Source organism: Aegilops tauschii, chromosome 3 (genome assembly GCF_002575655.3).
Source record: "Aegilops tauschii subsp. strangulata cultivar AL8/78 chromosome 3, Aet v6.0, whole genome shotgun sequence".
NCBI classification, from domain to species: domain Eukaryota; kingdom Viridiplantae; phylum Streptophyta; class Magnoliopsida; order Poales; family Poaceae; genus Aegilops; species Aegilops tauschii.
In genome coordinates, this window is record NC_053037.3 from 583959201 (window position 1) to 583983864 (window position 24664).

General features: G+C 43.6%; 2 long non-coding RNA genes across 3 annotated transcripts; one reads left to right on the top strand and one right to left on the bottom strand.

The window, feature by feature from the left end:
* Window positions 1-9600: 9600 nt before the first annotated feature.
* LOC109767417 (uncharacterized) lies at window positions 9601-12192 on the bottom strand. 2 transcript variants are annotated; one of them, XR_005771487.3, is made up of 7 exons: window positions 11787-12192; window positions 11184-11497; window positions 10925-11028; window positions 10572-10761; window positions 10241-10329; window positions 10010-10143; window positions 9601-9930 (listed from the first exon to the last, which is right to left on the bottom strand). It is a non-coding gene; the product is annotated as an uncharacterized lncRNA (long non-coding RNA). The 2 variants fall into 2 exon arrangements; XR_005771486.3 differs by having other exon boundaries at window positions 10572-10773.
* Window positions 12193-15152: 2960 nt separating this feature from the next.
* On the top strand, window positions 15153-16564 carry LOC120976239 (uncharacterized). The gene is made up of 2 exons (XR_005771490.2): window positions 15153-15536; window positions 16311-16564. It is a non-coding gene; the product is annotated as an uncharacterized lncRNA (long non-coding RNA).
* Window positions 16565-24664: the final 8100 nt, after the last annotated feature.

Genomic DNA, 24664 nt, shown 5'->3' on the forward strand with positions numbered 1-24664 from the left:
TCGACCTCCTCCACGCCCACAAGCTCTGCCATGGCTATCGCCAAAGCTTGGATGCGTTCTCCCAGATCCTCGGCAGTCACCATGGCCCAATCAAAGGCCTTATTGCGGGCAAGTTCCGTTCCAATGGCAAGGAAAGAGCCAAGCTTGATGAGTGGTTCCGATCCCGTGCCATAGATCAGGTCGAGAAGCTAAGTTATAATGATGGGCATATGAGCTTGCTGCCAACGTCCGCGCTCCGCTTCGCGCCCACGTTGTGCCTTGCCAAGTTCATGAACTACCATTCCCCCCCTTAATGATGCGCCCGCTCTTTTTTCTACCACGACTGAAGCACCTCAAGCTCGTCGTCGTCCGCATCCCAAAGGATGACATGGATCGCCTGGTCCGTGGCTGTACTGCACTCGAGTTCCTTCGTCTTCAGACGATGAATTGGTCGAGTACCTTGCACATCACCTCCAGGACTCTCGGCACTATTTATGGGTGTTGCTGGTGCTGCAACGAGAGATCACAAAAGGTGGACCACAATATGGTCATCCAGGACACACCTTCACTTGAGAGATTACTTGTAGTTGATTAACAAGGTCCAACAAGAATCAATGTCATTTCTGCGCCGAAATTGAAAGTGGTGGGCTACTCGTCTGTCAAATACTACAACTTTCAGGTACAACAGTCGCCTTATATACCTCTCCTTCTTGATATCAACGTTATTCTAGTTTTGAAGATGTATGTTCGTCTGTCATCCAGCGAAGCTTCACCCAGACTCTGGGCACAGTGAAGGTCTTGGCACTAGAATCTGTCGTCCCCAACCTGGACCAAGTTTTCAGTTGCCTGAGATGCTTTCTGTGCCTGAAGAAGCTGTATATCGAGGTGATGTTCCTTTCCTGTTAAATGTTAACCATAAGGGAGTTCAATTTTTTGCACCTTTTCCCAAGTTTACAATGACTATGTACTACGATTTCTGAAGGAATTTTGGAGGATTTTAGGACATACACCCCCACCCCATATTGGTTGCTTCATTCATATGGTTACAATCGTCCATAAGCATTTCTCCTTTGGATTCATCTGTACTAGTTTTCTTAGGGATTTTTTCATCCAATCCAACCTCTTGTGAAGAAGGCTACATGTTTCTAGATTCTAATCAAATTAATGCCCATGTTAATCATGACAGATCGAAGATGGCATGTTGGTGCATTTTACAAATCCTGCAAACGAAATGGGCGTGTAGCGGTGTTCAAAACTACATGTAGGCACTAACACGTTCTCTTCTTTTGCAGTGCATATTAGGCCTGCTGGAAGATGTTGATAATGACAATCACATCGAATTCCTGGATCTGCATCTCTCAAATATTACTTTGAACTCCTACCGAGGGACCCCACCGGAGATTACACTCGCCATGTTCTTTCTTGCCAGAGCAAAGGTGCTGAGGGTACTGAGGTTGAACACGCATTTAATTAGGAAAGATCAATGGTATAATTATCAGAGGCGGCTGGTACTGCGGAATGGAAGTGCCTCCAAAAATGCCAAACTTCGTATTGGAAGAGCATATAGCAAAGCAATTGGAAGTTATTGTGTCAAACCAATACATGACTTGTCAGCGGCTGATCCCTTTTCAGAAATTATGCGGTTTGCAATGTTTGAATTTGGGCATTGTAATATTTGAATTTGAACCTTGCAATATTTATATATTGAACCATTTCTGTTCTCTTGTCTCAACGCAAACAGTTCATCCGGGTGAACCGCATGTCGTACATCGCACACACCTTGATCTGGCTGACCATTTCTTTTGTGTTGCCTAATCACAAATAGTTCATCCGAGTGAACTTTATGCTGTAGATCGCACACACCTTGATCTGGCTGACCGTTTCTTTTGTGTTGCCTAATCACAAACAGTTCATCCGAGTGAACCGTATGTTGTACATCGCACACGCCTTCATCAGGCTGCCCGTTTCTTTTGTTCCGCCTCATCGCAAACGGTTCATTGGACTGAACCATATGCCCTGGATCGCACACGCAACTAAAATTTGAACCGTGTTTGATGCATCCTCCATTGCTAACGTTTTGCACCTTTTTGACGGTTTTTTACATCCCCGTTTGTGATTAATGCGTCGCACACAGTTTCGTGAAAGGGTCTCTGATCGTAGTGTCACGTTAGCAGCATCCTGCAGTAGTGAGATGACATAATTGTTGCTAGCTCTTCTCAAGAAGCCACCTTAGCTTCGCTTAAAAATCTGGAAAGTGATTTTGCTCTCAAAGACTTGGGAGAATTGGACTATTTCCTCGGTATTGAAGTGAAAAAGATACATGATGGTATATTGTTGACCCAAGAAAAATATGCTAAGGATATACTCAAGCGAGTAGGTATGAAAGACTGTAAACCCTCCAGTACACCTTTATCTACAACATAAAAATTGTCGTTGCATGAAGGAGAACTATTGAGTGCAGAGGAAGGAACTAAATATAGAAGTGTTGTTGGTGCACTACAATACTTAACTTTGACAAAACCGGATATTTCCTTCTGAGTTAACAAGGTCTGCCAATTTTTGCACTCACCTACTTCTCTACATTCGACAGCAGTAAAGAGGATACTGAGATAAGTCCAAGGAACTGTTGGTACAGGACTCAAAATATGTAAGTCACCCTCAACGACTGTAAGTGCCTTCTTTGATGCAGATTGGGCAGGATGTCCTGATGACAGAAGGTCTACTGGTGGTTTTGCTCCTTTTATTCGGTTCCAATCTCATATCATGGAATGCAAAGAAACAAGCAACAGTCTCTCGCTCCAGTAATGAGGCTGAATATAAGTCTCTGGCGAATGCAACAACTGAGGTAATGTGGATGGAAACTTTATTAGATGAGCTAGAGGTAAAAAGGTCACACACCTCTTGTTTATGGCCTGATAATCTTGGAGCAATGTTTCTCTCTGCCAATCTAGTGTTTCATGCAAGAACAAAACACATAGAGGTTGACTTTCACTCTGTGAGAGAAAGGGTTGCTAGAAAATTGTTGGAAATTAGGTTTATCCCAACAGGAGATCAAGTGGCAGATGGATTTACAAAGCCATTGCAGGTTCGACAACTATAAGCTTTCAAGAACAATCTCAACCTTGACATGTTTAGATTGAGGAGGGTGTTAAATGATGTAATTGTAGTTGTAATGTGACATATGTCACGATGGTGTAAACATGTGTGCGTGCGCTGTAATCTTAGGCAGGTTGTTGTTAGTTGGAGATCCTCATCTTGTATATACTTGGATGAGGGGTCAAGCCACATAACAACCTGCACCATTGTAATCTGGTTCTCCCTATTTAACACACACGCGTCCCTGCACAGATGCATACGCTTCCAATCCTCTTTTCTTTCAGGTCCCGCACAGCCCAGCGCCGTCTCCTGCCGCGCCGTCCCGCGCAAGATGCCAACGCGAGGAGAGGGAAAAGATCCCCACCGCCACCAATGTCGGCCGGCCTTTGCCCGGCGGCGCCGTGCGGTGGCGGCGAGGGAAGAGGCTGACAAGGGAGGACGAGGGACGGCGCTCTTGGGTTTCCCCCGAGGATGCTCGCGGGAGCGGCTCGGGGGTGGACGGGGGTTTTCTTTGTTGTAGTTCAAATGAACACGTTGGCAAAATGATTTTGGCAGCAATGAAACCTTGTAGCAATCAGACAGGCTCAAGAACCCAAGCCGTTGAAGGTTGCCAAAAATCTTTTAGCAGGTTTTCTAGCTCATGGCAATTTGATAGGTTCATATGCTCTGAAGACTGAAGTTTAAGATTGTAAGGTAGTTTGGTTATCTTGGAACAACCTAAAAAGTTTAGGAATATGAGTGTTGGAAGGCTACCAAATTTATCTTGCAGATTTTGAATGGCACAACACTCTGACATATTTTGGTGTTGTAAACATTTCAGCTGGCAGATGGATTCAGGGAACACTTGGAGCACGGAACAACCTGATAAGTTCAGGAATACGAGCTTTGAAAGTCTACCAAATTTATCTGGGAGTTTTGAATAGAACGACACTGATATATCTAGACGTTCTAAACATGCCAGCTCACTATGGATTCAGGCAACACTTGGAGGATGAATCAACGTTGGCCCAGTCCCAAGTCCCGATGCCGAGTATTTTCCGGTGACAATGACACCTGATGACCAACGACGAAGCGAAGCGCTGGATTCCTGATTGGTTGAAGCTAGAAGTAAAATGTATAGCAAGATAAAATGGGGTAAGACAGTCACAACTAGACGGTAAAAAGTTGAAGAAACTCCTTTTTTAGATCATAATATAATGTATTTTTTATTTTCATTTTCAGGATCAAGAGTTGAAACTGAATATCCTCATACTTTTTTCCTTAAGAAAGTGTACCTAAATCCTAACTCTTGCCAAAAAGAAGGGACCCCTAAATATGGGAGTATATGATTGATTTCATATCAAATTTAAAAAACATATAACTAGTTAATAGATAAGGTATCAATAACCTAACAGAAATGATCGAAGAAGTGTTGGATAAACTAACCTTAGGCTGTCCTGAAATCTTAAGAAAGGACATCCCAAGAAGGTAGTTGATGCAGCTTTGAAGAAAAAGGTTTCCCCCGCTTTATAAAGCAACCACCAAGCACAACAAAGTACCATACATGAGTCTAGGAGCAGTTCAGCGAAAATGCAAAATAGGAAGTCCAAATCTAGAGTGAAAGATAAGCTGGGGGCACAGCACAACAACCCCTACAAAGAACGGATGCCAGCAAGCATGCTAATCTGGCTCAGGCGGTGGCGGAGGAGTCGGAGTCGCAAGTTGGATGGCGACTAAACGGAGATCGGCGATGATCCTGTCAATGGTGTCTCAAGCGCACCGTTTACTGAGTGGTCTCCAGAGTTATAGGTAGCCACACAATTTGTAAATCAGTTGCACATCATGGGATCACACGCTCAATCACTAGATTATTACGGATGTTCCATAGAGTCCAAGTCAGGGCGCTAACTACCACCCACATTGTGGGTCGTTGACTAGGTGGCCTATTACATACTTCCTGAAATATATCCGGAAGGTTTCCATGGCACCAAGTGCCACCTATCCCGTCCCGAAGGCAACTCCATAGGACGATCGCAGCCGGGCATGTGAAGAATATGTGGTTGGAGTCTTCCGGAATGTCGCATAGTGGGCAATTCCCATTACTAGGACCGTTCCTTTTGTGAACATCGATACTCGAGGGTAGTCTTCCCCGTACCAATTCCAAAAGAAGACCCGAATCTTCATAGGCACTTTCATCTCCCAGAGGAGATTAACTTCCTCCGGGCCTGGGGTTTTAAGGAGTGATGCTCTCTTCTAGTTGATGTTGACTCCATGGTGCTCTTTAAGCTTCTTTTTCCATGCCTTTGGTCCTAGAGTTGCATCCTCAATTAGCCAGTCCTCCACGTGCTCACATATCCAGTGCTTGTTTGCATTTTTCACCTCCTTCTTCCTTCTTGTACTAGACCAATCATGACCACAAAAGTTCTTTCTCACCTACAAAAGACGAACATAGATAATTAGTAAAGATCTTTTAAAAATTTCAGCACACATGTAAAGTTAGAAAATTACCATTATGATGCACTCATCTTCCATTGTAGAAGCATATAGCCTTCATTGACACTTGTATTCATCCCTTCTTGAACAATAAGCCTTGAACCTATGTGGTGCACTCTTCTCAGTGTTAGCTCAAATTCATGTTTGATTGCATGCTAAGAAAGCGCCAACTTAAACGCTGCCATATTGGGATATTTTCTGCCTTCGGTCATTGGAGGATCTAATTTATCATATTCTAAATGTGGTGCATGATCTGCCTCGAGCAATTCCTCATCATCCTCATCTTCCTCTACTACAACCTCTGACATGCTCTCATCCTTGCTCTCAGCCTCAATCTTATGATCAAGAACATTGTCTTAGTCCTTTTCTATATCGGAACAAGGAACCACGATAAGAGGTATGGGTTCATCCCTAAATAAATATTTTCCTCATATCAATACCAACAAGCTCATTCTCAGGTACTGGGTTGCGAAGATAACTATCATCTTGTTCTGTGTCGTTAGATAGGCTATATATGTACATCACTATGCCACTCCGTGATAGGCTCATATGGTTCAGATGGATCACAATATGCAAAGAACATGTGCACAACCTTTTTCTTAGAGTGTTTCTCAAATATATACACCAATTCTTGGTCATATGTTACTTCAGGGTAAATTTTAAGAAAATTATCATAGTACTGAACATGTGGAACTTCCAAATAACATGGCGGGTACTGCTCTACAATTGATTCAACTGGGTCCTTATAATTTGTTACATCAGAGTCAATAACCTTCTCAAAGCAAAAGCAATGGATATCCTTTATAGCTTTTTTTAGGTTGCCAAGCATTTTAATTTTCAGTAGTTAAGTTGAATTCGGATCCATCCTATAAAAGCCAAATAAACCTAATCATTAGTACTTTCTACTCCTATGTCTTCCTTATACATTAGCATGTGCATACATAACCCATGTGCAAAATATCAATTGCGTATGAACATACTTGCTTGATATTTTAAATAAAAAAAGTGTCATGTGTAAACATATTATCCAAGATCTTTGAACATACTTGTTTTATACGAACCTAATCTTTGTGTTTTTTCCATTGCAGATTTGACAGCAAATATCCATCTATAAGTAATCTGTTGCATTTTGAGAAATCTAGAGAAGAGAGAAACTCACCGTTCAGACACGCTGATATAGTCGCATCCGAGGCTGTTGCACGGTCATCGTACTTCGGTGATCCTCGGCCACCGTCCATTGATCCGCCTTGACCGTGGAAGGCTAAGACCGGCGCACGGCCGTGGCCCTTCGGCATCACTCCTTTGCCCTCTTACATAGAGCTTGCCACAACCCCGCCTCGCCCGTTCTCGACTGCTCCTTGGCCGCCCTCCGCCTCCCCACCATGGGCGCCTGAGGCCAAGAACGGTGCAGCTCCATGGCCCCCCTCCACCGTGCCTTCCACCCCGCCATCCCTAGCAGTGTCGGCCATACCCTCCTCTATGGTGCTCTCTCAGCCTCGCACGGCCGCCGTTGTGTGCCTCACGCCGTGCAGGGTAGGGTTAGGGCTCGCAGCGAATGGGGGAGAGGAATTGGGGAAGAAGGGGAATAGGGAGATAATTTGGGACTGTTCGGTCAAACAAGAGTTTTCTATGTTTCTGTACTATGTCCTAAAACAGAGGTAAATATGATTTTCCAAGTCGCACTTGACGATATTAATAGCAAAAAAATTGATATAAGTGTCAAGGAAGGAAGAAAATGAAGTTATGGTATTAAAAAGGAAAATGGTAATTTTAGGTCAAAAAAGGCAATTAGATTTTAAGAAAGGGTCAGATAAGGAATTCTCTCTTAGAAGAACACGGCAAATCCAACACGTCACCCAGCAACAGATCCACTGAGTGAAATGACGAAGTCGGCGACACACCGGAGAAAATTATCGCTGCCGGCCACCATCATGGCCTCCTCCTCCACCACCACCTCTTCCCCAAATCCCGTAGCAACAACCTCATCACCCTACTTCCTACCCGAACTCACCCCCCAGATCGCGAGTTGCCTGACCACCCTCCAGGATTTCTTCGCCCTCCGCGCAACCTACCGGGATCTCCTCCCTCCGTCGCCGTCCAGCCTCGCCTCCCAAGCCCCCCACCTCCTCCTTGTCCCCGGATCTCGAGCCATGTTCCACCTCCCCCTCCGTCGTCACCTGCGCTTCCGCCTCCCCCTCCATGATTTTGATCCTAACCCTGCCGCCTTCTACTCTTTCGGCTGTCGCATCGCCATGGCCAGCCCTAGCCGCCATGAGCTCAGCTTCGTCCACCTCCTCACAGGCGAGCGATTTTGCCTCCCTATCCACCGGCACCCTTCTGTCGCCTCCTCCTCTCTGGCGATCTCGTCCTTGCCTTTGTTCCGACAGTCGGCCGTGCCGTCCAGTACTGTCGCCTTGGGGATGTTGAGTGGCGCGTGGCGTCATGCACTGAACCCTACGTGCTTGAGGATTTGATCTTTCTCAAGGGCAACCTACATGCGCTGGTCAGATCTGAAGATGCCGGCGGCCTATGTTACCGTCTCTCCGTGGCCAATCTGTCAGACAAGAATACAATGGAATTAACGTTTCTTGGAGATCATTTGGATACACAGGCCGCACATGGGAGTTCATATTTCTGTCTCGCAGAGTGTCTCGATGAGTTGTTGCTTATTAGCGCTGTTGGGGACTGCCCAGAGGAGTTTCATGTTTTCCGGTGGCAGTCAAGGGAGGGGAAGTGGACAAGGACTACTAGACTTGGTGACTGCACATTGTTCTTGTCATACTTTTACTTTGTAGGCCGTGTTGTTCCGACGAAAGGAATGACATGCTTTTCAGGTTATTACTTTGCAAGTTGCCTTGGTCCAGATCATCCAGGAGTTCGAAGGGACTGCTTATACTTCACAGATGCCAAAAAAAAGTGGATCGAGTATTCCTTGGCCGATGGATCTTGTGATGAATTTGTTGCTGAGAACTTAGAGGGAGCTGCAAGGCCTGATTCCGATTTCAGGGCACCTGTTTGGGTCTTTCCGAGCATGTGTTGATGTTCTCCTATGGATCACAGAGCTATGTGAAAGTTAGTACAAAGGTACAATTGCTCTCTAGTGACTTGTATTTCTTATTCGGTTTTGATATGTTATTCTTGTGTATAAAAAAGTTTATGTGTCTATCTCTTTAGCAGCATGTGTTACATATTGGGCATATCGTTCGAAATTGCATATAAATGGACATGCTGCTAAGCTGATCCCTGAAATCAGTACTAGATCATGTTTTGCTTCTTTCTCTGCAGAGTTGCTCAGCAACTTGCAAGTAAGTGTACATGCATGCCCGCACCAGCTCGCAAGTCAATGTATACAAATTACTGAATCAACTCGTAATTCAGTGTGCAATCACTGGCATCCTCAGTTTTGCTGCCGTTCTCTTTTCAATTATGGTATGAGAATTGAATGTTTCATCCTCGATTAATATAGCATCTTATAGAAAGTCGTTTGTCTATGATGCCAGTGACCCAGAAGCACAAGACGATGCTACGTACCACCAGGAGGGGAGCATCTCCAACTCGGATGAGTAGTTATCAGGGTAATCGTTCACGCTGAAACCTACTCTCCAATAAAAGACATATATAGTCTACTGTACATATATAATGTATTTTATCCGCAGCTATTTCAGCATGGGTATGTAATGTCGGCGGCTTTGCGAATCTTTTCGGCAAGCCTGTAAGGCATAATACTGTTTCCCGGATGATTTGTAGTACCAGTATTTCATATCATTCCAGCTTAGAGAAATAATGTTGGTTTACCGAAGACATATTGGGCATATCATGTGCAAAACCTTAGGTGTCAATCTTTCAGGCTCACCGAATTTCCCTTCTTCAGTATGTGAGAGATGCTTCCATGTTTTAGGGTGGGAGATGCGACCTGTTGTATTACATCATCATGCAGGCGACCCACGTTGCGACCTAACGAATTTAAGCGAAACCTTGAGAATCACGGAATAAGGTAAATGGCGATCAAACTGCACCCCAGTCGCAAAATCTGACAAATGCAGAGTAAGGTAATATCAAGTGAAGAACATGTAGCATTTATTAGATATGCAAACAAGCCAAGCAATTATTAGCTATCTTATTGGCACACATACAGCGATTCTGAGTGCACCATGAAAACAAGCATGTACATCACAAATACTGTACATTGGTCCGATGCCATCTCTAGCTGGCACTCAGAAATACAATAGCGAAAACAATGTGTATCATACTCCCATCACGATTATTCATTCTGTCATTCATTGTTCCATCTGACAGAAAGTTCTGACCTTCGCCTTCGACTCCCATCACGACTCAGTCTGACTGCTGTCTTAGCTGACCAGACCAACAGTTGTGCCATCCCACCTGGGATAAGAAGAAAGCTCAGAAATCTAAAGTAGAGTTGCACCAATACGTGAGCAAAAGAGAGAAAGGGGTTACCCACCTGTACAAGCGCAGAGAATGTTGTCGCAACGTCGATGAGTTATGCAGTCTATGTCTCTGTTTTATCAGCTCTTCGACGATTTCACTTGCTCTCTCCATAGAAACCAACATACAGCGAAGCGGGTTGTTTCAATCCTGCAAAATGCACATAGTTGTTGTAATATTGATGGGTGCTAAGGAAGTTCGTATACTTATAACAGTTAGCACTTAGCAGTTCAGTCCTGCAACCAACCTGCTTTTAGAAGCAGTGTTCCATTCCATCTTCCCATGTTGAAACTCCATGGTGCGTCCAGCTCCGCCTGTTGCTCACCCTCAGCTGTCCTGCCAAAGAGAGCATACTGTGAGAAGAATTATCCATCTTTGCTTTCGAAGCCGAGTAGATACTTAAAGTTCAGCATACAGATTGAAATTAGCCAGAACGATGCAAACTATTTATTGGTTAACAAAGCTCAGTATATTGGAAGGTTCAGCAGTTCACTATGAACCTACGGAATGTGGTGGTCAACGGTTCACTATGTTGCATCTTTTCAGAACAAAGTCAGTCAAGTTCAATTGATACTAACAATTTGCAGAGAAAAGCGTGGATGTTCTGAAACTTTCTCCCGCAAGGTTCCTTCGTTCCTCATCACAACTTTGCAGGTGCTAATGCCAGCAGAAATTTAACTTGCCTCTCCATGCTCTGCTATTACCGGCTTCACTCTTCAACCGCATCCTACCCTCTCCAACAATGAGTAAAACTTCCTGGCAATGCAGCTGCAGTTGAAGCTGCAGTTCAAGTAATTATTTCCTATTAAACCTTCAATCCTAAATCGTACTCCCTCTGTAACATAATATAAGACATTTTTTGACACTGCCATGGACTCGAAAACGTCCTATAAAAAGTTACAGAGGGAATAGTACATTTCTGCAGGCTTACATGTGGAAGTTAGCAAATATGACTGGATTTTCAGAAATACGTGGGCTTGTTCAGGCCTCCTCCACTGGTTGTTGCCACTGGATCAGACCTACACTCCGATCAACCTACATAAAAACAATAGAAGAAAAATAAGAGAATAAGCCACCGATGAACAGAGTGGATTCCAAAACCGTGCAATATACTCAGAATCCACGGGGGAAAACGTACTTGAGCAAATTACTAAATTGGCAAGGGGGCAGTAGAGGAGCAAATTACTTACAGATGAACTAGAGCTCGTGGTGTTGGATCATGCATCACTTCCGCCCAATGAAATCCTGTATATGGCAGAAGCCTCTGGTTCTGAAGCCTCTGGACAGTGAAATGCGCCGTAGGTTTGATTGGGTCTTCTTGATGTAATGATACTATTGTGTTTGTGTGCAGAATGCCTGTGGGTGGACTAGGGGCTATTTGAGTTTGCAAATATTTATACCACTCTGTTTCAGCATTTGAGGAAAGGAACAAAGTTGAGCACCGGATAGCTTGTAACATGGTCTTGTAAAGGGAAATTCTGCTGCGTTTAGTTTAGCCTGGACACTAGAGCGCGTACAAGAGTTAAAATAGCGATTTCAAAGAAGAATTAGCCCATGTAAATTAGAGAACATTCGATTTGAAGAGTTGCAGATACATTCCACAAACTCAAACGGGAAACTGAATATACTGCACAGGGCAATCCACATGGCAGAAGGACTAAACTCGCAGCCAATGTGTCAGATCGAATTGCTTCGAGAAATGCGGGCGTGAATTTGGTTATCAGATCTTAGTATCAACTAGGAGCACCCAATCACGACTGGAAGAAGACCACGAGGTAGGTTCAGGCGAGTACCTCAGGCGGCGTACGTGCGGCGATTCTCCGCCTCCGCAACGTCCCCGGGCCATGGCCCCAGGCCCCCCACCCCGGCCGCCGCATCCATGGTCGCGGTAGATTTGGGTAGGAAGATGCGCTCACCTGTTTTTCTTTTTCGGAATTAGTAACTGGCTAACGTTCGCCGAGAAGAAACTGCCAGCGAACGCCCTAGCTGCCACACGATTTTGACCCTACGATATGTAGTAGTTTGGATGACTTTTTTGCACTTCAATATTAACGGATATATCATGATAGTTTTACAAGAAAAAAAGGGGTCCTCCAAATACACTAAAACTGCCATACAAACGGTCGCAAATGTCATCTCTTGTGGCGAACGCTCGCTAGATATACCAACCCTTCTTCAAAGCTTTGTTCACCTATTTTTTTACCAGTGAGAAGATCTGAACTCACACATTACTTCCCAGTTTGATTAACCTCCTGAAAAATGACTTGGGGGCTTTGGTCCATCCGCGAGTGAGACAATCCTAAGAAAAACCATAGAACACTTAGTAAAGTGTGGCAAATAACGATTCTACTAATTAACAGGTACCTGAAAAAAAGTGTCAGTCACATCCGCTTCACACGAGGCTGAAGGCAGCGGTGACGTGAGGAGCGGTAGTGACGAGCACCGGCCACGGGGAGTCCCAGCCATGTACGAGCAGGGGCCGACAAGAGTGAGTAAAAAATTTAATGATGGTTAGGGCGAGGGGTCGCCTTAGCTGTTCATCAAACCAGAGCTTAGTGGAATGGCCAGGGCGGTGGCCAGCACAACAAAGGGGGAGGTCGAAGGGAGGCAGGGAGGGAAGGCGGTGGTAGCCGCCGGCCGTGGGGGCGGAGGCGGGTGATTAGGGATGGGCCGACAGGCAGCTGCGTGGGGAAGAAGAAAAGGACGGTTGAAGATGAATAGGGTATGATATGTTTCCGGTCGTACAGTAAAGATCTAACGATTAACAAAAGTGACTGATGCAAACAAATTTTTCATGTGCCTGACGTATAGAGCTCCCGGCAAATAATCTAGTCCTCTAGCCGATAGGTATCCAGGACATAGGACATAACTCCATTTGCATGCGTTCCATGGTTGGATGAAAAGGATGGTAGGCTACCAGCCTCGTCTTCTTTTTGGAGAAATATTTAGGTCATTTCAGCTTCAGCATATAATTTTTGTTTCATCGTCTTGTCTTGCTAATTATTTTCTATAGTTCGATTTCCAGTACAACATCTATGTGGCTTGCAATGACCAAAACAAAATGTAAGAGCATCTACAAGATAATTTGAACCCTATACATCTGCGGACATGTTCAAACGTTGTCCAGGTGTGTATGCCAAGATCTCATATATGCGTGCATGTAGCCATGCTCTTCACTTTTTCTCCTATATGTCTAGTCACATGCATATGATTGATGGGTATGTTTAGAGAAAAAAAGAGAAAGTGGTAACACATAGGACAAATTAAATCTGATGGACTGCCCAGATACACCCAGACGCCCTCATATCCTCCCTACCTATAGGCTGGATATGAGGGTTCATCGACAACTCGGACATATCTAAACAATTTGAGGGGTCCGGTTGACGATTCTTTTATTGTCTCTTCTGTCTGGACATTGTCTGAGCTGTTCTCCGGGAAGTATAAAGGAAATGCAGTGGTCTGGTTGCAGATACTCTAAGTAGGCTTTGTATGACATTTTGTACAAGCTCCAAGTCAACAGGAGTCTTTACTAATGCAACATGTTTTTTCCATACATACACCTCAGAAGAGGATTGTCATCTCAATTGATGAATGAGAAAATGAAAATAATGTTTTTTTCTCCAGTGGTGAAAAGAATGGTTACTCGACCTTTTTATGTTCTCTAGCAAGGGAACTTGTCCAGTGGTGTGCGAGCGGCCGCCATAGCTTCGTTCACCGCATCCATGCAGTAATCTTGTCATGCATCGCTGAACAAAGGGCTATATTCGGGGCTAGGAATGCAGATTGGAAAAGAAAAGGGAGGGACCCCACCCCCTGAAAATCGGGGGGGGGGGGGGGGGGGGGGGGGGCGATTAGTTATGGATGAAAGGTTTTACGTAGCTTTTCATAAGGCAGTACGTAGGTGTAGCATTTTTGAATGCAGAGCCTCCGCAACGTCGGCTGCCACACCGCATACCGGCCGGCGATATGGCGCTAGGTCTCGCAATCGCCCACTCCCTTTGTCCTCAATTCAAGACCATAGAAAAATAAAGTAAATGCTAGTCCACAACACATTTGGATAGATGCGGATTTTTTTATTTAAAAATAGTTTATTTCATTCTTTTACCCCGCGCTTCACACTTGTGACAAAATTGATCTCAATTTAAGAAAATCCTCAAAATATACCCCAATTAAGCAAAATTGCTTCACATTTTACCCCTTTCGAACTTTTTCCTCAATTTGATGCTTAGTAGGCATACCACCTCAAGCTTATTTTTCCTGGTTTTGATTATGTTTTTATTTTCAAAAGTGAACCGGTCAAGCACATCGAACCTGTTCTGATTTGCTCTTCAGGTGGATCCCACGTGTCAACACAGGGGAATGATATATGTTAAACATAAATCATTGCGAAGGTATTCAGACACATGCCCTTGTGTATATAGGTAGCTCGCATGCGCCATTTGTGCTAGTGTCAAATGATAGATAGAAACCCTACTATCTTAAGGGGTGTCCCTCGTTGGCTACCCGTAAAAGTTAGTCACCATCCAGTCTGTATTCCACAATGGCACTATATGCACCACCTCAGCGCTCGTCGGCAGGAAGACTTGGTTTGTTCTCCCGGCCCCATGGACGGCCAGTTGCACGCCCGCCAAGTTCACTAGCGCTGATGAGGCACCAAAATTAATTTAGGAGAGATGTAAGTGCATGATAAATATATAAGATTTGTTTGCCTCATGAAAATTCAACAGATGCCTAATGTTCCTTCTCTATGCTAACACCAACAACAATAAAATATGCACATAGAGAAAACATTGAAACAAAGAAAAATAAAAAGTAGATCCCCGGCATTTATTCGACCAAACAAGTTATGTGATATTAATACCATCGTATGAGAGAAATAAATGCAAGATCATTGTGTAATATTTCATTGTGACTCTACATAAAAACTAGCACTACATTTGAATAATATGAAATAAATACCGGTTATACAAAAGAGTGCATGGCAATATATAGAACCTGCATGATGTGGAAACAATAATGTAGGAGATATACATGGATGTGAGATCATTACCTAAGATGTGCAACATTTATTTGACCAAACAAGATATCTATATCTTCTATAATATTGTGGTATTAATACCATTGAAAGAGAGAAATAAATGCAAGATCGTTGCCTAATATTTAACTATGACTCTATATAGATACTAGTACTACATATAAATAACGTGAAATATATACCATTTATATAAAAGAGTAAATGCATTTATGTAGAACCAAAAAGATATGAAAACAATAATGAGAAGATATACTTGGATGCGAGATCATTACATAAGATGCCATTGGGCTTCTCTAATAAATAGCAGTGAGCGAATGAATTGGCAAGACAAAAACACACAGGAATAGAAGAAGGAAGGAGGAATAGAATAGAAGAAGTAATCTCTTTGTTCTGATGGCACTCACCAAGAGCACTACAACACGATCGAAAATTGTGTGCTCGGTGGTTGTTGCATTCCTGGTGCTTGCTGTGATATCTTCTACCTTGCGATCCTGCCATGCACGCACTGGTATGCAAGACATCTCCTTATTTCAAATTCATAAATTTGTTAATGCTTTGGTACACCAGCTTAGAAAAGTTTACACGAATGTTAAAACTGCTTTAAAAAGGGTATTTGTGTACGTTGATGATTAACTAATTATAACCCCTATCTTCCTGATAGCTCAATGAACAGACCAGAACCAACTGTGTGGCACCCGCTCAATCTAGAACCAACAATGGCTAGCCTTCTCTATGACAACCACTGCTTTTGTGGCCTGCCAATATCCCACAAGAAGGACGTATATCATGCCCTCGTAGTCTTCTTGATTACTGAGCTTGATGCATGATGGAGTGTGTTTCAGTTTTTTCAGTAGCTAGTACGGTAGGTAGAACAGAGCTTGAGCACGAAATTTGAACTGAAGACCATTATATGGCCCCAATTACTGTAGGGTAGGAGACTTAAAAGATCAGAGTTTTCGTATCAAATTAGATCGCTAGCGGGTGGCGGCCGTACGCGAAACCATTATGGCGCGACAGGCTTGCAACAAGTCCACCCTCGACAGTGCTATACCCATGTCTATTGCTGCAGCAGCCTGCAGATCAAACATTGAAACGATATATTTGGACATAAAAGACTATATACTAGCCTTTTTTGATTGAAGGGGTAACTCTTAATGTCCAACTTTGGTCTTCTACGCAAGTTGTGCACTTTTATAAGGTGGTGTGCATAAGCAAACCTGTTTCAACCTATCAAAAAAAAAATACTGGTTTGATAAGTGTGTACTACATGTGTATTTTGCAGAACCTAATAAACCGCCGGTGTGCGTGCGGATGGATCCGTGTTTCGAGCGCACTACATGCTGGGAAATGTGCGTGGATATGGGTTTCCTTGTCCCCCATCCCCGTTGTAAGCGGAGCGTAGATCAGCTTTGTTGCTGCCTAGACAGGACCCGTAAAGCTCATTGATGGTTCTCTTCCTGAGCTATGCAATGCTGAATAATTGTACGCTTGTGATGAGCGTGTGCTAATCTTAATAAAAATATTAATTTTTTTTCATATTGTCTGTTGTCTGTCTTATGCTCACAAATATAATGATTATCATCTATTGTTTGTCATTTTTTTATTTTGAGAAAGTCTATTATCTGTCTTGTGCATGGAAAAGATTGTATATCTCTGTCCATGGGTGCATGTAACTTTCATTTGCAGACTCATTTGAGTTATCAGCAGTGTATCTAAAGCAACCCAATTTTTAGACAATAAAACATTTCTTTTCCAGAAAATAGCCCATTAAATTGCACTGGTTTCCTATCACTCAAATACTGCTCGTCAAAATGAAATCTAATGAACAACACCTCTCTAGGATCCATGTGACTACCCTATAATCATACAGAAGAGACACGAGCAGAATGTGTGGCATGTCCTTATTCACAAATGGAAGATTACAACGGCTGCAAGCAAAATATACATCCGGCGTCAAGCTCATTGTTGTCCGTCAAGGCCCCCGCAGCCATGCCCAGCCAGCCGCCGCCGTGCTCAACCAGCTACCGCGGGCCTCAATGACCGGCAGGCCACGACCGCCACCACCACCATAGCCACGCCTCCAGTGGCGGAGCTAGGAATTTCCAAAGCCTGGGCACACCTCAGGCTAAATTTTGTTTTGGTCTGTCACACACCACAAGTATCATATGTCGAGAATAAAGTCATGTGGAATATTCGCACTACTGTTTCATAGATCATACTCTCTCCGTTCCTAAATATAAGTCTTTTTAGGGATTTCACTACAAACTACATACTGAGCAAAATGAGTGAATCTACACTCTAAAATGTGTCTATATACAGGACGCGGATTTTTGAGACATGGTGGCACGCGATGCCGAAATCTTGCACATCCGCATATGCATCATGATTGCTACTTAATATAGGCCACTGCAAAATACAGGGCGGGTAATTTGCAGGCCAGAGTAAATATGTAACGTTATACCTGACACGCATGGGCCAGGTCTCGTTTAATTCTCGTATGGATACTAGCTGTCTGGTAGCAACGCCCCTTGCAGGTGTTGGGTCGTTCTTTAATTCTCATATCTGTCATAACTGCACTGTAGCTCCTCTGTGAGTTGCGTCCCTGTGGAGAGCAGAAGAACAAGAGGAGATGGCCCCAGCAGAAACGTTGATACACATGTTATAGCATATCGATACTGATCCTGCGTTTTACTTTCTTGGGTATACGCACGCGCTGACATATATCCAACATGTTCGTCCCCTTGCATTGCAGACTTCTTTTATGACACTTGTGATTAGGTGGCCAAGCCTATGTATTAATGTGCTACTCATCAATAGGCAGATGAATCAACGGAATGCTGATACAAGAAGCTTTATTCATAGCGACTGATTCATGACAAACTGGATGGTTTAGTGTATAGAGTAAGACTCATAGGCTAATTAGCCCTAGATATTACAGAGCTAATAACTGGCACAATGATTAAACACACTTGTATGATGATTAGTCCTAATTTACCAATTAATATATTACTACTACATATATTAATATAGTATTAATACATAGAACATCGACTAAGCACACTAATTTAGCTGTAACCATGACAAACTTGCTCCCATATATTTAGATAATTAAATGCAGCTCGCAGATATTTTCATATCGTAAGTTTTCAATTAGAAATATATGTGCGGACTTGATTTTGATGTCTCCAATTTTTTTAAATGGGAATTGTAATTTTTGGTTAACATGTATGCTTGTGAAGCTGAGATCAAAACCGAAGACGTGAAAAGAAACCTCGTTCTCTATAAGCCATGTAAAAATATTTTAACCTTTGTGTAGAATTTTGCCTGATCTTCTATTAATAGACGAAATGATTTTTTTATTAATGTTGCATTTTAAAATTCAAATTCTACTTTTTTCATGATTCGAGTTAACTACGAAGAATGGAGTTAATTGATTTTTCAGTAAGGAATTGATAAATGTAAGGATTTCAATTCTAAACCAATAGTTGAAACAAGTGACGAAACTAAAATACCCCACTTTCTAAATTGAACAATGCTAGGTGGAGAGAGCTGGTGTGATTATGGACAGGGTGCATGCTTCCAACGTAGTTAACACTTCACAACCTGCTCCTAATAAATGAATACAGGTTGAGGTGTGCCAGGTGAAGATGTCACATATGTCGCCCAATATTGTTCATCTTCAACATGGCGCTGAGAGGAAAAGGCTGGCCATGGCATCAAGCTGTGGCGACGACGGAAGGTTAGAGAGAGAGATGGACTCCAGTATGGAGAGAGAGAGAGAGATGGACTCCAGTATAGCTACAATTCCACAACTCCATTGTTGGGATGAAGGAACTCTTAGATCTCCGTGTGCATGGACTAGAGAAGCTAGTTGAGTGAGGGACGAGCTGCGGGATGGATACGATGAATGGGGAGAAAATGCATGGGGTGGTGCACGCTGCCGTTGAATGTACAAATAAATGAGATTAAATCCTCTAATCAATAGCATGGATCAGTGTAGTTATTATGCAGTGGGCCTTACTCACTTATTGGCTGTGGAATACTAGGCCTATACTACACTGGAGCGATGCTGAGAAATAGATATACGGGCTGGTTGTACAAATACTACACGAATCACGTACGCATGGACGGAGGTGATTCCATCCTCGCGTGGAACCATGTCCACTCGTGATTATTCGCTATATACATCCGTATGTAGTTTGTAGCGAAATCTCTAAAAAGACTTATATTTACAAACGGAGGGAGTAGAACTAAGTAGAAACAAGAAATAAAATTTCAAATAAATCCCTAAACACTAGCCACACGACCAAACCTTTCAACGTCTCAACGTGAAAAGTCCAAGCTCCAATATTGTTGTTCATGCTCATCACTTGGTTGTGGGTCTTGCGGCGGCTCCACTTGCAAATTTCTTCGCGTTAACAAAATATCTGCTCAGTTCTGAAATTTGAACTAGCATAACTAGACCCTGTCTCAGAAGCTGTCTTCCTATATGATCTATTAACCTTCTAAATCGTTTCACGATTTTTTTTTTTGAGAATCAAATCGTTTCACGAGCTGGTTCGAGGGTGCAGCAAGCAAGGCCTATGGCCCATGTGAGGAAACAAGCGAATAAGTGAATCTACACTCTAAAATATCCGGTTTAGATAGTCGAGTGACTTATTTTTGGTGGTTTTAGAGTTGAGGGGCGATTTCTCAACTTTCGGAAGAGTTCGACGACAAAACATATATTTACCCCTTTAAACTAAGCAGAACATTGTTGTATGCAATGCAATGTACACAGGTCCAGGGGCGAAGCTAGCAATATGGCAAGGTTTGACCAACGCCATATCTAAGCTGCCGTAAAAGTACTAATATAACTATTTACTCCCTCCGTTCTTAAATATAAGTTTTTTAGAAATTTCACTAGAGACTACATACGGAATAAAATGAGTGAATCTACACTCTAAAGTATGTCTATATACATCCATATGTAGTTTGTACTGAAATCTCTAAAAAGACTTATATTTTGGAACGGAGGGAGTATATATACTATAGCCCAGCACAATTTTCATGTTTTGGTATGAGGCCGCTGCGGTGTTGGGCTTGGTTACTGCCAATGGAGTGATGCGCCGTGTTCATAGGCTCAGTGCACCTGATCGATCCAAGTACACGAGAATGAGAATCACGACTGCTCGGTTGACTTTACTAAAGAAGCGACTGCTCGGTTGACTTTACTAAAGAAAAGGACTGCTAGGTTGACTACTGGTTCACGAGACTGAGAGAGGCGGCAGGGCAAGGGCTTAGGGCACGGCGCACGGGCATGGCAGGTCGACAGGTCTTAGGTGCTAGCTAAGAGTATGTACACTCGTGCATGAGCAAGCCATTTAAACAAAACTAGCACAACGCCCATGCTTCTTTTTTAGGAATTCTGGCCGTTAATGGCGCTCTGGTTGCCAGAAAACAAGACCAAAAAAGAAGGCAAAAAATAGCTCAACTCAGAAGTACTGTAATTTGGTAAGGAATTCGGTTGTTGGAGCAGTAATTGTGTAAAAGGAAGTGTCGGGCTAAGAAGTACTCCCACTGTCCCAAATTACTCGTCGCAGAAGTGGATGTATGTAAAACTAAAATACATCTAGATACATCCATACCTGTGACAAGTAATTCGGAACGAAGGGAGTACTAATTTAGGAAACCACCGACGCCACGTCGCTCAGGCCGCCATCCGTCCCCTTGGTTCGGCATGACTCAGGAGTTTGCGCCGTGGTCAGGGTACCCGCCTCAGCCGCCCCATGGCTTGCCATCGCAATTGACAGCCTGCTCAGGACAGGGAACGAACAGCCAGAACAGAGGGCAGAGGAGTAAATTGCACAAAACCATCAGTTTGAAGATTAGCTTTGCGAAAAACACTACAATACATTTCTTTTGCAGAAAACACCATGTCTACGGTAATCTTTTTGCAAATAACACTGATCGGCGGATTTGGCTCGTTTAAGCGTGTTTATGACAGGTGGGTCCATTTTTTGCTTATGTGGCATAACGTTTCGTGCCAGATGGGTTTTATTCTAAATTTACAAACTAGTTCCTAGAATTTACATAGACACCCCTGAATTGAAAAACAAAAACGCAATTAGCCCCCCACATGTGAGCCCGATGTGGATCTCGCGACGACTAGGGTGAGCGCAGCTGCACGCGCAAGTCGTCCCCTCGGCTGCTCGCCGGTGTTGCCGATTCTCACCGTCGCCACCAACTGCTGCTCCTCCCCGGCTTCTCCGTGGTGCTGCTGCTCCCCTCACCGCAACCCGTCGCTGGTTCTCGCCGCTGCCCTGTGAGCTGCTCACCGCGTCGTGATTTTCTGCAGAGGAAGCCGAGGTCGGGAGCAGCACGGGCGCTTGGAGCAGCTGGAGGCTCCGGGCAGGCTCGGGCATTAGGCAGACGTAGGCGTGGCGGCACGACCTCGGCAGTCTCCCGAGTTTCTCTCTCTCCCTCCCTCGAACCAGCAGAGCAGCTTGCAGGAGCGCCGCCGCCGCCCATCGCCATGGCCCTGAGCTCCACGAAATTCGTCGCAATTAACCAGCTCTCGCTTCGGATCCAGCAAGAATCGAGCCGCAGCCCCCTCTGCATCTCGGATTCCTGCTCCTCTGTCACGAGCGACGGCCGCGAGCACCGGCAGGACCTGGATGAGGTAGGCGACCCCGGCGATGTAGTCGTCTTGGAGTGCGCGCACGGCGTCCTCGGCGCGTGGCGGAAGGGCGCTCCTCGGCAGGGGGCGGGACGGGCGGCGTCCTCTGCTTTCCCCTCGGTGCGGCAACGGCGACGGCGTCCTCGGCGCGTGGCGGAAGGCCGCCCCTCGGTCGGGGGCGGGACGGGCGGCGTCCTCTGCTCGGCTGCGGGTGCGAGGCGTGAGAGATGTAGGTGGCGTGCGGCAACGTTGGAGCAGTGGGCGCGGACGTCGCCGGATCCGACATGGGGCGCGGCGGTGGAGGCTGAGCTCCACGGTAGCGTGGTTGGGGGGGCTGGGCGGCACGGGAAAGAAAGGTTGGGGGTGTTTTGATTTAAACTCAGCTAACACCGTTTTCAGCAAACCGTTATGCCACGTCAGCGGAAAGCGGGACCCATCTGTCATAAACATGCTTAAACGAGCCAAATCCGCCGATCAGTGTTATTTGCAAAAAGATTACCGTAGACATGATGTTTTCTGCAAAAAAATTATATTGTAGTGTTTTTCGCAAACCTAACCTTTAAACTGGTGGTTTTGTGCAATTTACTCGAGGGCAGAGGGAAGCCAGGTCTGGATAGGCAGACAGCAACAACTGACCGGTAGATGCAAATATATGCACGACGACCCCCAAATTCCACCACCGGTTCAAACAGAGAGGATAGGGAATCAAATCCATTTAAGGCCAAATCCTCCACCGGAAACCCCCAATCTGAAATCCCAGAAGAAACAGCCGCATAGAACGCCTTGAACACTGCCACTTGCCTACCCCTGAGTTGACTCCAGATTGACGGAATCCGGCGCCAGCCCCCTTGAAATGATCACTGCACTCCCTTGCTCCTGCTCCCCTGGCTGCAACGACAACTCCTCTTGCCTTCCCCGAATTAAGTTTGGGTCGCCGAACACCAGCCCTAGCCCCACTGAATTCGTCAACGCACTCACCTCCTCATTCTCCCCCGTCCTCACGCCTCCGACTTCCTACCGAAGAAATCGGCCAATCCTTCTTGTTTTTCAAATCACGAAGGAGAACCGCATGTGTTGTATTAAGAGCGAAGGAAAAAACAAACAAAGTACAACCCAAAGACAACCACAACATTCAGAGCAAAGGAGCAGGAAATGGTCTAAACAAAAGAGACAAACGACCATCATCCCGACGGCCCTAAAAAGACAAACTGACTCAACACCCAACAGCCTGAAGGAGCAACTAAACACCCAACGGCCTGAAGGAGCAAACCGAACAGCCAACGGCCCTCAAAGAAACTAAATAAATTAACTAATCCGGCCTCTCCTCCAAGCAAACCGGTGGCTGATGGCTCTATATTTTACGCATTTTTAAAGCTCATTTATTACTTGTTCTCTTTATATTTCGTGTCTTATTGAATCAAATATGTGTCCATTATGAATGATTAACAATTTTTGCACTTTTCATAGTGAGTGTTGTAAATTAGTGTTTTATTTGCTTTTTATTAGTTTACTTGTTTTCTCGTGTCTACAGATGATTTGAAGCAACCTAGGACCAAGAACGATGAAAGGACCAAGGATGAGTTCAACACAAGGACTTCAAGTACCAGACTTAGGCGTTTCGAAGGATGAAAAAGAGTGATTTTCCCAAAGTGCTACAAAACAAGGAACTGCTAGTTTTTTTATAGATTGAAAAATATTATTGTAAAAATATGCTTGTAAATTTTAAAAAGTGTTCATGAATTATAAAATTGATAATTGATTTTAAAAGTGTTTCAAACTTTTAAAATAATTTCAAGAATTTTTAAAATGCTCAAAAATTTGAAGAAATGTTCTAAAAAATAAAATAAAACAATCATAGATTTGAAAAATATTCTTGTGTCATTTACATAATTTTATTATTAAAAAATACTCACAAATTTGGAAAACATACATGAATTTTAATTTTTTGACGAATTTCCACTAATTTAGAAATGTTTACAATTTTTAAGATATTTGTAAGTTTAAAAATGTTCCAAATTTATAAAATGTATAAGAAATGATCGTAAATTAAAATGCCAAAAATATAAAAACTAGGAAAACTAGAAAAAAATATGTACGCACTAGAAGAAAAGAAAAATAAACTGGCAGAAAAGATAAAAATAATAAAAAACCGAGTGAACTATCCAAGGTTACAATAGCTGGGCCGATCCACAAGGTGGTTCGAGTGTAATTTGACAGTTTGTCATCTATCCTTCGTTATGAGTTTTTTTTATGAAGAAGGCTCAAGGAGAGCCTGACTTTGAATTAATGAAGTCATCAACTCGCCAGGGATTACACAAGGACAATACAAAACAATAGTCGAAAGATACATGGAGCTGGAATATCAGCTTACTGAAGGAAATATGCCCTAGAGACAATAATAAAGTTGTTATTTTATATTTCCTTATATCATGATAAATGTTTATTATTCATGCTAGAATTGTATGAACCGAAAACTTGATACATGTGTGGATACATAGACAAAACACCGTGTCCCTAGTAAGCCTCTACTAGACTAGCTGGTTAATGAAAGATGGTTAAGTTTCCTAACCATAGACATGTGTTGTCATTTGATGAACATGATCACATCATTAGGAGAATGATATGATGGACAAGACCCATCCGTTAGCTTAGCATATTGATCGTTCAGTTTTATTGCTATTGCTTTCTTCATGTCATATACATATTCCTTTGACTATGAGATTATGCAACTCCCGGATACCGGAGGAATACCTTGTGTGCTATCAAACGTCACAACGTAACTAGGTGATTATAAAGATGCTCTACAGGTATCTCCGAAGGTGTTTGTTGGGTTGGCATAGATCGAGATTAGGATTTGTCACTCCGAGTATCAGAGAGGTATCTCTGGGCCCTCTCGGTAATGCACATCATAAGAAGCCTTGCAAGCAAAGTGACTAATGAGTTAGTTGCGGGATGATGCATTACGGAATGAGTAAAAT